The sequence below is a fragment of the Macaca mulatta genome, chromosome 6 (genome assembly GCF_049350105.2).
Source record: "Macaca mulatta isolate MMU2019108-1 chromosome 6, T2T-MMU8v2.0, whole genome shotgun sequence".
Lineage (NCBI taxonomy): Eukaryota > Metazoa > Chordata > Mammalia > Primates > Cercopithecidae > Macaca > Macaca mulatta.
This window is the reverse complement of record NC_133411.1, coordinates 81,247,356-81,259,557: the sequence shown is the minus strand read 5'-3', so window position 1 is coordinate 81,259,557 and position 12,202 is coordinate 81,247,356.

The window sequence follows — 12,202 nt, the reverse complement described above, 5'->3', positions numbered from 1 at the left end:
GAGATGCTGTTAATCTGTAACCCTACCCCCAACCCTGTCCTTGCAAGAGACATGTGCTGTGGTGACTCAAGGTTTAATGGATTTGGGGCTGTGCAGGGTGTGCTTTGTTAAACAAGTGCCTGAAGGCAGTATGCTTGTGAAAAGTCATCACCATTCTCTTAATCTCAAGTACCCAGGGACACATACACTGCGGAAGGTCGGAAGGTCGCAGGGACCTCTGCCTAGGAAAGCTAGGTATTGTCCAAGTTTCTCCCCATGTGATAGTCTGAAATATGGCCTCGTGGGAAGGGAAAGACCTGATCGTCCCCCAGCCTGACACCCGTGAAGGGTCTGTGACTGAGGAGGATTAGTATAAGAGGAAAGAAGGCCTCTTAGCAGTTGAGATAGAGAAAGGCATCTGTCTCCTGCGCATCGCTGGGCAAGGGAATGTCTAGGTGTAAAACCCAAGATCCTATGTTCTGTTTACTGAGATGGGAGAAAACTGCCTTAGGGCTGAGGGTGGGACTTGCTAGCAGCAATGCTGCTCTATGTGCACTAAAAAGGTTTATGGAGATATCAAGGCACAGCACTCTTTCTTAAACTTATGTCACAGAGATCTTTATTCATATGTCTTACTGCTGACCTTCTCCCTACTACCATCCTATTATCCTGCCACTTCCCTTTTTCCAAGATGGTAAAGATAATGATCAATAAATACTGAGGGAACTCAGAGACCTGTGCTGGCGCGGGTCCTCTGTATGCTGAGTGCCTGTCCACTGGGCCCACTTTTTCTTTCTCTATACTTTGTCTCTGTGTCTCATTTCTTTTCTCAAGTCTCTCGTTCCACCTAAGGAGAAACACCCACAGGTGTGGAGGGGCAGGCCACCCCTTCAAATAGCAATATACCTATTATTAAATACCCTTTTTTTGAGAGAGAGAGAGAGAGAGTTTTACTCTGTTGATGAGGCTGGAGTGCAGTGGCATGATCTCAGCTCACTGCAACCTCTGCCTACCAGGCACAAGTGATTCTCCTGCCTCAGCCTCCTGAGTATCTGAGATTACAGGTGCCCGCCACCACACCCAGCTAATTTTTGTATTTTTAGCAGAGACGGGGTTTCACCCTGTTGGCCAGGATGGTCTTGAAAGGACACAAAGATAGATGTGTACCCGCCCCCCCCCACACCCTTTTGTTCTGCTCTCTAATCTTTGCACATACCAGAGATTTCGTAAGTTCTGTGAGTACCTGTTTTTCTGCACGTACCAGAGATTTTGTTTTGCACATACCAGAGATTTTGTAAGTTCTGAGGCAAGGTCACAAGACGTGTTTAAGTAAGATAAACTCTTGCTGCCATAAACCTGCTCTCCCGCCTCAAAGGTTGAACCAAAATATCAGAAATGGCGGGAACCAATCATAGTTAGCCAAATCGCCTTGTTCAAACACTAGCCAATCATATATCTGATTTGTATAATAACTCTATGCCCACTTTTCTTAGACTATATAACACTGCTCGGAGCTCAGTGGGGGAGCTCTCCTGCCCGTCTCGTTTCGCGAGCGAGTGAGAGTTCCAGGTTCGAACCTGTAATAAAGATCCTTGCTGCTTAGCTTTGACTCTGGACTCTGGTGGTCTTCTTCGGGGAATAAACGGTCTGGGCATAACAGTCTCAAACTCCTGACCTCAAGTGATCTGCCCAACTTGGCCTCCCAGAGTGCTGGATTACAGGTGTGAGTCACCGCACTGAGCCTAGACATTCTTGTATTTGTACATTTTGGCTTTCTTTTAAAAAAAGGTTTCAGTGGCATCATTCAGTGACATGCACATAACTTTTTTTTTCTTAAGTATTTCTTTGGATAAGTTTCCAGGAGTGGTATTATAGGAAATTTATCCATATTTTCATTACTTTTGATATGTACACCAGGTTGCTGCCTATAAAACATGGACTAAATATTTTAATTTTAGAGTCCCTCTCTACATCCTGATTCTTCTACTTGTTTTAACTAAAAATGCAAAATTTAATTACGTTTTTCTGTGTATTTGTTTTTCTTTTTCAAATTTTATTTTAGATTCAGAGGGTATATGTGCAGGTTCATTACATGGGTAAATTGCATGATACTGAAGTATGGGGTACAAATGATTCTGTCACCCAAGTACTGAGTATTGTACCCAATAGTTAGTTTTTCAATCTTTGCTCCCTCTCTCTCTCCCCCGAGAAGTCCCCAGTTTCTATTGTTGCCATTTGTATGTCCATGAGTACCTAATGGTTAGCTTCCACTTATAAGTGAGAATATGTGGTATTTGGTTTTCTTTTTTTCTTTCCTTATTTTTTTTGAGACTGAGTCTCGCTCTATCGCCCAGGCTGGAGTGCAGTGGCACAGTCTCGGCTCACTGCAACCTCCACCTCCCAGGTTCAAGCAATTCTCCTGCCTCAGCCTCCCAAGGAGCTGGGATTACAGGAGCCTGCCACCACGCCCAGTTAATTTTTGTATTTTTGGTAGAGACAGGGTTTTACCATATTGGCCAGGCTGGTCTCAAACTCCTGACCTCAAATGATCCGCCCACCTCAGCCTCCCAAAGTGCTGGGATTACAGGCGTGAGCCACCACAGCCGGCCAAAGGATGGTAAATATATATGGTATAGTAAACATACTCTAGAAGTATTCTTTTTTTCTAGCTATATGAAAGTGACAGTGTTTAACTTTGAGAATTAGTTAGGATTGCCTTTGTTGGTAAGTAACAGAGAAGACTGGAGGTGAGAAGCCTGGAATTGGTGTCGCAGCCACATAACATCACCATTGCCCTAGGTTCCCATCTCTTGGCTCGAGCATATTAATACATGGATTTCATTCTCATGATCAGCTCATGGTTCCAATGTGGCTGCTCTGCTCCCAGACTTAAGTCTTCCTTCCAGACAGGAAGAAGAAAAAAGTACAAATGCTTGAAAAAAGATAAAGGTATATGCCAATTGAGTCTGCCCTCTTTTACCAGAAAATAAAAGCTTTCTTGGAAGCCATATCTAATAATCTTCTGCTTACATTTCGTTGGCCAAAATGACCATATGGCTATCCCAGCTACTAGAAGAGTCTGAGGGAGGAAAAGAGTTTTAGTGGGGTACATTGCCACCATGAACAAAATTCGGTTTGTCCTAAAGAAAGAAGAGAATGGATATTAATTAAGCAACTTTCAGTATCTACCATGGATGTAAATATGTATGTGATTTTTCATTAATAATATGAAAAATTGCACATTTTATTTCTTTTAAATCCAAACTAAACTTACCAAATTCTCTGCCCTTCTATCACATATTAAAGCAAATCAAGCCGCATAACAAATGCAACGGGGCTTCTCAAACTTATTTCTCTTTTCTTCAGGTTCTTTTTTCACCCTGGGGCACAGTATCACTCAGGAATTTGAAATCTGCAGTCTTAGTAGTGTTTGACCAATAAAACTCAGTCAAAACACTGCTTTTAATTCTGAAAGCATTCCTGTGACATGTTTTCTTACATACCAAAGGAAGAAATCAAGCATTCTAGGATAGGTGTCCCTTTTTGTCTTTTAGTGCCTGCAGGGAAGATTGTCTTTCTCCATTGCCACGGCTGATATTATTAGTTAACTAGTTAACTGATTGGCTCATAGTTTCAATCTAGAAATCCCTGGGCTACTTCAGTTATTAAAATGTTCTCCTATGGCTCACGCTTGTAATCCCAGCACTTTGGGAGGCCGAGGTGGGTGGATCACAAGGTCAGGAGTTTGAGACCAGCCTGACCAACATGGTGAAACCCCGTCTCTACTAAAATTACAAAAAATTAGCCGGGCATAGTGGTGCGTGCCTGTAATCCCAGCTACTCAGGAGGCTGAGGCAGGATAATTGCTTGAACCTAAGAGGCGGAGATTGCAGTGAGTGGGGATCACGCCGCTGCACGCCAGCCTGGATGATAGAGTGGGACTCTGTCTCCAAAAAAAAAAAAAAAAAAAATTCTCCCTGTGATTTTATGTATTTAAAACATATGATGCATTCCAAATCTACCCATTTATGCCGAGACCAGCTCAGTCAGGGAGACCCTAGCCCAGGGGCGCTAGAAGAATTAAAGACACACACACAGAAATATAGAGGTGTGAAGTGGGAAATCAGGGGTCTCACAGCCTTCAGAGCTGAGAGCTTCGAACAGAGATTTACCCACACATTTACTGACAGCAAGCCAGTGATAAACATTGTTTCTATAGATTATAGATTAACTAAAAGTATTCCTTACGGGAAACAAAGGGATGGGCCGAAATAAAGGGGTGGGCTCTGGATAGTTACCTGTAGCAGGAGCATGTCCAGGCACAGGTTGCTCATGCTATCGTTTGTGGTTTAAGAACGCTTTTAAGCAGTTTTCTGCCCTGAGCGGGCCAGGTGTTCCTTGCCCTCATTCCGGTAAACCCACAACCTTCCAGCGTGGGCGTCACAGCCATCACAAATATGTCACAGTGCTGCAGAAATTTTGTTTATGGCCAGTTTTGGGGCCAGTTTATGGCCAGATTTTGGGGGGGGCCTGTTCCAACACATTTATGTCTTACTGGAGGATCAAAGATGATGATGAATCTTTCTGAGGAAACGTGTCTTTTCCACGCACTAAATAAACATTACGAAAACTTGTAATTATGCCCTGGAAGTGGGGGGCGGGACTTGGAGAGCAATTACACTTAAATGATGTAAAAATGAAAGATGTGCTTTTCAAAAACCAACAGATTATAAAATTTTGCTTAGTATATACTAGAGGAAGTTTTTACAAGTTCTATTGCCAACTAAGGATTTAATTCTTCCTTCCTGTCTGGGAAAATACGAGATCTAAGAAATTATTTAAACTTGAAAGTATAGGATATTTGGTATGTTTTAGGGCTTCAAAAGCAAAATCTATCCATATGGCATAGAATTTTGTCCACGTTTAAGGCAGTATGGAATTCTGGCTAAGGGAGTATGCTTTTGAGCCAACATGCTAGGATTACTATCTGTGTGACCAAGGGCAAATTGCTTAGCTTCTCTGTGTGCCTCAAGGCTCCTCTTAGGTAAACTGGGGGTAACAGTGTATACCTGGAAGGATGGTAAGAGAACTAAGTGAATTAATTTCCATAAAGAAGTCTGTAGAGTGCCTGGCAATTTGTTAGCTGTCAAAAATATCAGTTACGATTTTAGCTATTAAGAATTCCTCTTCCCCAGTGCAACGAAAGAGCTCTTTTCTGGGTCATGTGTATTAGTAACCTCCAAAATCCAGGGTTGTGGCAAGCTTTTTCTACTTAAGATGGTTCCACTCCTTTTTAAACATAGAGGAAAAATGCAATGAGAACGAACTCTTAACATGTTTCCTTTGCTAATAACAAAGTAATAATTAAAGCAAGCATTGCAACAACAAAAACCAAAGCAATAATCCTTTTACTCTAAAAACCATTCAGGCAAAAGCCTCAAAGCGTATTTCAAAATATTGTGGTAAAAATTTTCAGCATATACTAATCTGATAAAAGCTCATTTTTTTAGTTGTTGTTCTTTGCCTGTAACAGGACCAGCTGCAGACAAAACCCCTCAGACACCGAGATAGTGAAGGGAGTGGCTTTAATCAGCTGGGAGCATCGGCAGGCTAGCGTCTTAAAATCCGAGCTCGTCAGATGCTCAACTTCTGTCCCTTTTAAGGGCTCACAACTCTAAAGGGGTCCACGTGAGAGGGTCATGATCGATTGAGCAAGCCAGGGGGTATGTGACAGGGGCTGCGAGCACCGGTGGTCAGAGTGAAACAGAACAGAACGGGAGGTTTCACAATGTCTTTCCATAGAATGTCTGGAATCTATAGCTAACAACAATTGCTAGGTCAGAGGTCCAATTTTTACTACTAGGCTTAGGTCAGGCAGGCCCAGCCCTGGTTTTGGGTCTGGTTCCTAGGTGCTGCACTACCTGTCTTTAGTTTCACTTCTCTTTCCTTTTCTGAGTATAAAACAATATGAGAGGGTCTCTCTCTTCCCTCATTTGCCCCCTGTAAGACTCTCACTTTTTATTAGTGGGAGTTCTCACTCTCATTTTCGCTATTTATGTCTTCTTGTGCAATATATTCATAGTGATTCATATAGTACGCTTGTGCTGAAGCATTCTGGTGAACGAAGGTAGCGATGAGGCTTTTTATCATTTGAAGAAGTACACGTAGCAAACAAGGGAGCAGTAAGCAGGTTCCTATTACTATTATAACCCTTATTATAAGAGTTTTAAATCCTCCTAGTGCTGGGAACTGCCTTCTAAACATAGCTTCAGGATCGAATCCATGCTACACTTGTATGGGTACATGTGCCAGTTTTGTCATATTTCTAACTATGTCTTTAAATACTTGCCTTTGATTATCTATGTGAAGACAGTAATTAGTAAGGTTAAATTTCTTATAGACCTCTCTTTCAGCTGCTAGCAAGTAGTCGAGAGCCAATCTATTTTGATAGATAGCATTTCTTATCTGAGTTTCTTGCCGCATCAGAATAGTCAAGGCTTGACCGGTTTTATTAGCGATGATTTCTAAAACAGCTTGCAACTGTATGATTTGGCTGAGCATATAAATGGGGGTCTGGTATCCCCATGAGCCGTCTTGTGTCTAAGTGACAGGCCTATAGTATTGTATAATTTTCTTAGGGGGCTATTCATTATTTTTCAGTTTGTTTATAGCTATGCTTTTCTTTTTGCGGGAAGCATAGACAGGGAAGCCGAGGAGTTCACATGTTTTTTATGGGCAGTAGAAAGAAAGATGGTTTAATAGTGCCAATAACACAACTACCTGTCCACTGGTCAGGCAGCTTAGCGTAGGTTCTATGTCCACATATCCAGCATAGCCCAGTGGGGCCGTCTAGTCCCAGTGGGATTCTGGCTGGGCCTAAATGGTCTGCAATTTTGGAAATTTACTGAATGGATTTTTATCTGTATGGTTTGAACTCCACCATGTATTTGTTTTTGTGGTACTATTATACAGTTTTTGTCCTAGGCAACTAAGTCATTCTATAGAATGAGTGAATTATTTCCTTTTTCTAGCTATGCAATATTGTCCAATAATTGAGACTTTTAGAACCTAGAAATGATCAGGGTGATTCTTTAGGGCCGGGAATTCATCAGGAACTGGGTCAGGAGGCACTAATTCTTGGGCTTCTTATGACCATTGATCTTCTATTATAGTTCTTTCACAAACATAACATTTAGAGACTGGGCTACATACCTTGAATAGAATAGCATTATACAAACAAGTTTCTTTTAGAGTCCTGGTACACTTATAATAACCATAAAATAATAGGACTGTAGCATTCTTTTGTCCTACTTCAGTGACTTGATGTGTATACTGGGAACAGTCCTCAATCTGAGGAAGGTCAGTTGAGGTCCTTACTGTACAAGTCCACATTTTAAGGAAAATGAGTCCCGAGATGAGCTTCCTCATGCTTCAGCTGTGCATGGACCAGTCAGCTTCCGGGTGTGACTGGAGCAGGGCTTGTCATCTTTTTCAGAGTCACTTTGCAGGGGTTGGCAAAGCTGCTCCCATCCATGTACAGCTCCTAGTCTACTGATGTTTAAGGATGGTTTCAGAGGTTGGACCCACTAGAATAAACTGAGTCTAATACCTCTACACAGTTATGTTTAACTGGGCTCTCTGATACCAGGAGTAAGGTGGCCGGGTTTAGGGTGAGGCAAACTTTAATGGTTATGCAGGGATTTTCACAGAGCAAGCTTTGGTATCTAGTTAGTCTAGCACTCATTAGCTAATGATGTCCTTTGGTATTTATTAAAGTCACCACAGCATGGGGGGACTTTATGTTTACGTTTGGCCTAAGAGTTAGCTTATCTGCTTCTTGTGCTAACAGGGCTGTTGCTGCCAGGCCCTTAGATATGGGGGCCAGCCTTTGGAAGCCCTGTCTAGTTGTTTTGAGAGAGAGGCCACTGGTCTTGGCCAGGGCCCTACAGTCTGGGTTAAAACTCCAACTGCCATTTTTTTTTTGACACATAGAGTGTAAAAAGTTTTGTCAGGTCAGGTAGCCCCAGGGCTAGGGCCGACCTGAGATTTTCTTTTAAGTCATGAAAAGCTCATTGCTGTTGGTTGAAATAGATGTAGTTTATCTAATTTATATTTTTATTGACTGTCATCTACCAAAATACTGACTTAAATCCTGTAACTATTTGATTTCAAGCTTTAAATTGATCTGGTATTCCTTGCAGGGCTCCAATTGCATCTAAATAGATGTGAGAGTCGAAAGACCCATAAGGAGCTTCTCTTGCTTTACTATGTCTTATTTTTTTCTTCCTCTGGTTGATGAAATGCCAGGGTGAAAGGGATAGCCAAATGGACTAAAGTACAAGTGCCATTCTAGTTATTCGGCAGAGTGCTCAGTAAAGGTCCACCACAATACCACCACACATCCGCTCAGGGATGAACAAGGGCTGACAGATTGATAAGCTCTTGAAAATTCTTAAGCTCACTGCATCCCTTCAGGTCTCCAAGGAATGCTAAGTTTCCTCCCTCTTGTGAGAGACACGAAGTGAACTTAGTGTTGGGAGACGGAAGCTGGATGGCCCTCGGGGGCTGACCTGCGGGGTGCTAGACTTTGGGATATAGCAGAGAGGGAGCTTGGCATGACTTATTACTCCAGGCTGTAGAATCCTGGAAAAGAGCTACCATGGAACCCATGCTTAGTCGACTGGAGGACCGTCTTAGTGCAAAGGGGACAATCTGGGCCTCTGGCCTGCCATGTGCACAAGCATAATAATTGCTTTTGTTTAACGTGCAGATGGAATATTTGATCCATTTCAACCAGGCATTTGCATCTTGATATGCTGTCTTTTTTTTTTTTTTTAATACTTTAAGTTCTAGGGTACATGTGCACAACGTGCAGGTTTGTTACATATGTATACATGTGCCATGATGGTGTGCTGCACCCATTAACTCGTCATTTACATTAGGTATATCTCCTAATTCTATCCCTCGCCCATCCCTTCTCCTCACAATAGGCTCCGGTATGCTGTCTTAATTGCCAAACTTTGTTTTAAGTTTTTAACTTCTATGATCCTCTAGTAAAATGAAAGTTTCCTTTCCTTTAGCACCTATTTTTATTAGTTTTTAGACCAAAGAAAGCTAAACACCATTTTATATTTAATAACGCTTCTTGTATGATTTTTATACTAGATAAGCTAAATTTTACCTTTATATTAGTGTGTTATTAATGTTAAACTTAATTTTAATAAAACCTTATAGACATATTTATCTAATTTTTAATGTTTGACCATAAGGTAAGATTTTATAGACTCTTTTTAACCTTTTATAATTTTTGTTAAAGAACAGGTTGGTGCTTTAAGAAAAACCTGTTGCGTTTTTACTTTAATGTCCAGTTCACAGAAAAACTGGATGATACCTTTTTAACTTTAGCTAATATGCTTACACACAGAATTTTCCTTACAATTAACCTTTTAAAACTTGCTTAAACTTTCAAAACAATAATTTTTTTTAACCTTTTAGTGTAGGTAAAAATCCATATTCTTATGCCTCCTTATAATCTTTTTACCAAAGGTATATTTTACTTTTCTTACACACCTTGCACATAAACTGTTTCTTCAATAGTTCTCAGGAGACTTTATTACTTTTAAATTATACAACATTTTTTGCATAAATTTTTTTATGACTTTTTTTCTTTCACGACTTTTGCAGACAATTCTTCAACATGTCTCAACTTTCTGACTTATTACAAACATTTCTTTCTTTAAACAACCAGTTAATTTATTTCAGGACAAGAATTTACCATATAACACTCTTATTACATAAGTTCTGCCTCTCCCCCTTTTTTTTCCTTTTTTTTTTTTTTTTGAAGATAACCATTGCCTTTTTTTTTTTATAAAGCGAACTTTCTTTATATCTGTGGACTAGACTGTCTAAGGCCACAAGATTAGAAGTTACTGTAATACATGTTACACTGTTAACTTTTAGCAAACTTTACTTTGTTGAAAACCTTGTAAGTTTGGTATTTCAATTATCCTTTCTCATTAATAAGACGTTGTTTAATCTAAATTAACTTAGAATTGGTATAGACGGCTTTTAAAGGAATAGGGTACACTGTTTTTTTCTTAACTATTTGTATATTTCTTTCTCTTTTCTTTCTCTCTTTGACTTTCTGTCTCTCTCTCTCTGACTTTCCTTTTGCCTTTGTCTCTTTCTCTTTCTGTCTCTCTGTCTCTCTCTCTCTTTTCTTGACTCCTTCTTTGTCTCTCTGTCTCTTCCTCTCTGTCTTTTCCTCTCTCTCTCTCTGCTGGTCTTTCCTTGACTCTGCCAGCTGCTTATGCTGCTGTTCTCTTAACTACTGCGGCGGGGAAGGGGGTCTAAAATCAGCTGTAACTGTCTATGTACGGAAACTGGTCTGGGTGCTTTGGCTTACAGGTTACCTCGTGCCATACCTTTGAAACAAGGGACCGGTCTAGGCTTCCTTCTGATGGCCAACCCACCTCTCATGCTGGCCAGTCTATTTCACACGAAGTTCTAAGTTTTCCTGGTGTCATAGTAACACCGTAATCTCCCTTAAATCCTTTCTTGAAATTTTTCAACATAGTTCCTAGTGGGGTGGGCTTACTTTGTGCCTGACTCATGTCTCCTTGAGACAAAACACCCCACACACACACTACAAAACACAGAATGGGTAAAAAGGGCACACACACTGTTACAGTTTACATCAAACCAGAATCAAAACCAAAATCAGAGTATCAAGAAATCCAAGCCAGGTCAAAACCAAAACCAAAGTATCAAGCAACCCAAGTCAAGTCAAAAACAAAAACCAAAATGCTGGTAAAGGCACACCGTGGGTGATCAGGCCATGCTTCCACTCAAATGGAGTAGGCAAGTTCCCAAGACCAGTCCTGTCAAGCAATTCAAACCAAGTCAAAACCAAAACCAAAGTGCTGATAAAGGCACGCCATGGGTGATCAGGCCACGCTTCCACTCGAGTGGGCAAGTTCCAAAGACCAGTCCTGTCAAACAATTCAAACCAAGTCAAAACCAAAACCAAAATGCCGATAAAGGCACGCCATGGTTGATCAGGCCACACTTCCACTCAAATGGAGTGGGCAAGTTCCAAAGACTAGTCTTACCAAGTTTCAGAAGTCCGGACTCCAAGTGCCAGTTCCTTCCTGGTGTTCAGCCACTGCATTGATCCTCCACAGGGGCCTGCCATACACTGCTCTGGCAAGGCGTCCCACCGGGGCAAATGCCTACCTGGGAGCGCTCTCAGGATCTGCGTCGCTCCGGCTGGTTGGAGTCCCCGGCAGGATGTTCCACGGGGCAGGCTAAAGCCGCCTAAGGAGCTGCCTTGACCATCTGTTAATCACCTCGATTCCCAGTCAGGGAACCAAGAAATGTAGCGAGATGAGCTGCAGACAAAACCCCTCAGACACCGATAGTGAAGGGAGTGGCTTTAATCAGCTGGGAGCATCAGCAGGCTAGCATCTTAAAATCCGAGCTTGTCAGGTGCTCAACTTCTGTCCCTTTTAAGGGCTCACAACTCTAAGGGGGTCTGCGAGAGAGGGTCGTGATCGATTGAGCAAGCCAGGGGGTACATCATGGAGGATGCGAGCACCAGTGGTCAGAGTGAAACAGAACAGAACGGGAGGTTTCACAATGTCTTTCCATACAATGTATGGAATCTATAGGTAACAACAGTTGCTAGGTCAGGGGTCGAATTTTAACTACTAGGCTTAGGTCAGGCAGGCCGAGGCCTGGTTTTGGGTCTGGTTCCTAGGTGCCAGGCTACCTGCCTTTAGTTTCTCTTGTCTTTCCTTTTCTGAGTATAAAACAATATGAGAGGGTCTCTCTCTTCCCTCATGCCCACTAACATAAGCAAAACTTATCTCAGCCAAAGAGAGAAGTCAATGGTGATTTAAAAAGAAAAAAACAAAAACTCTCAAAAATAGTGTCATGTTGCAAGTAGGGAAAAGAGAATCAGGCTGGGCGTGGTGGCTCACACCTGTAATCCTAGCACTTTGGTAGGCCTAGGCAGGCAGATCACTTGAGCTCAGGAGTTCAGGACCAGCCTGGGCAGCATGGCGAAACTCCGTCTCTACAAAATTTAGTGGTATGCGTTGGTGTGCACCTGTAGTCCCAGCTACTCCGGAGGCTGATGCCAGAGAATAGCTCGAGCTTGGGAGGCGGAGGTTGCAGAAATTGCAGGTTGTAGAGGTGGAAGTTGTAGAGACCGCGCCATTGC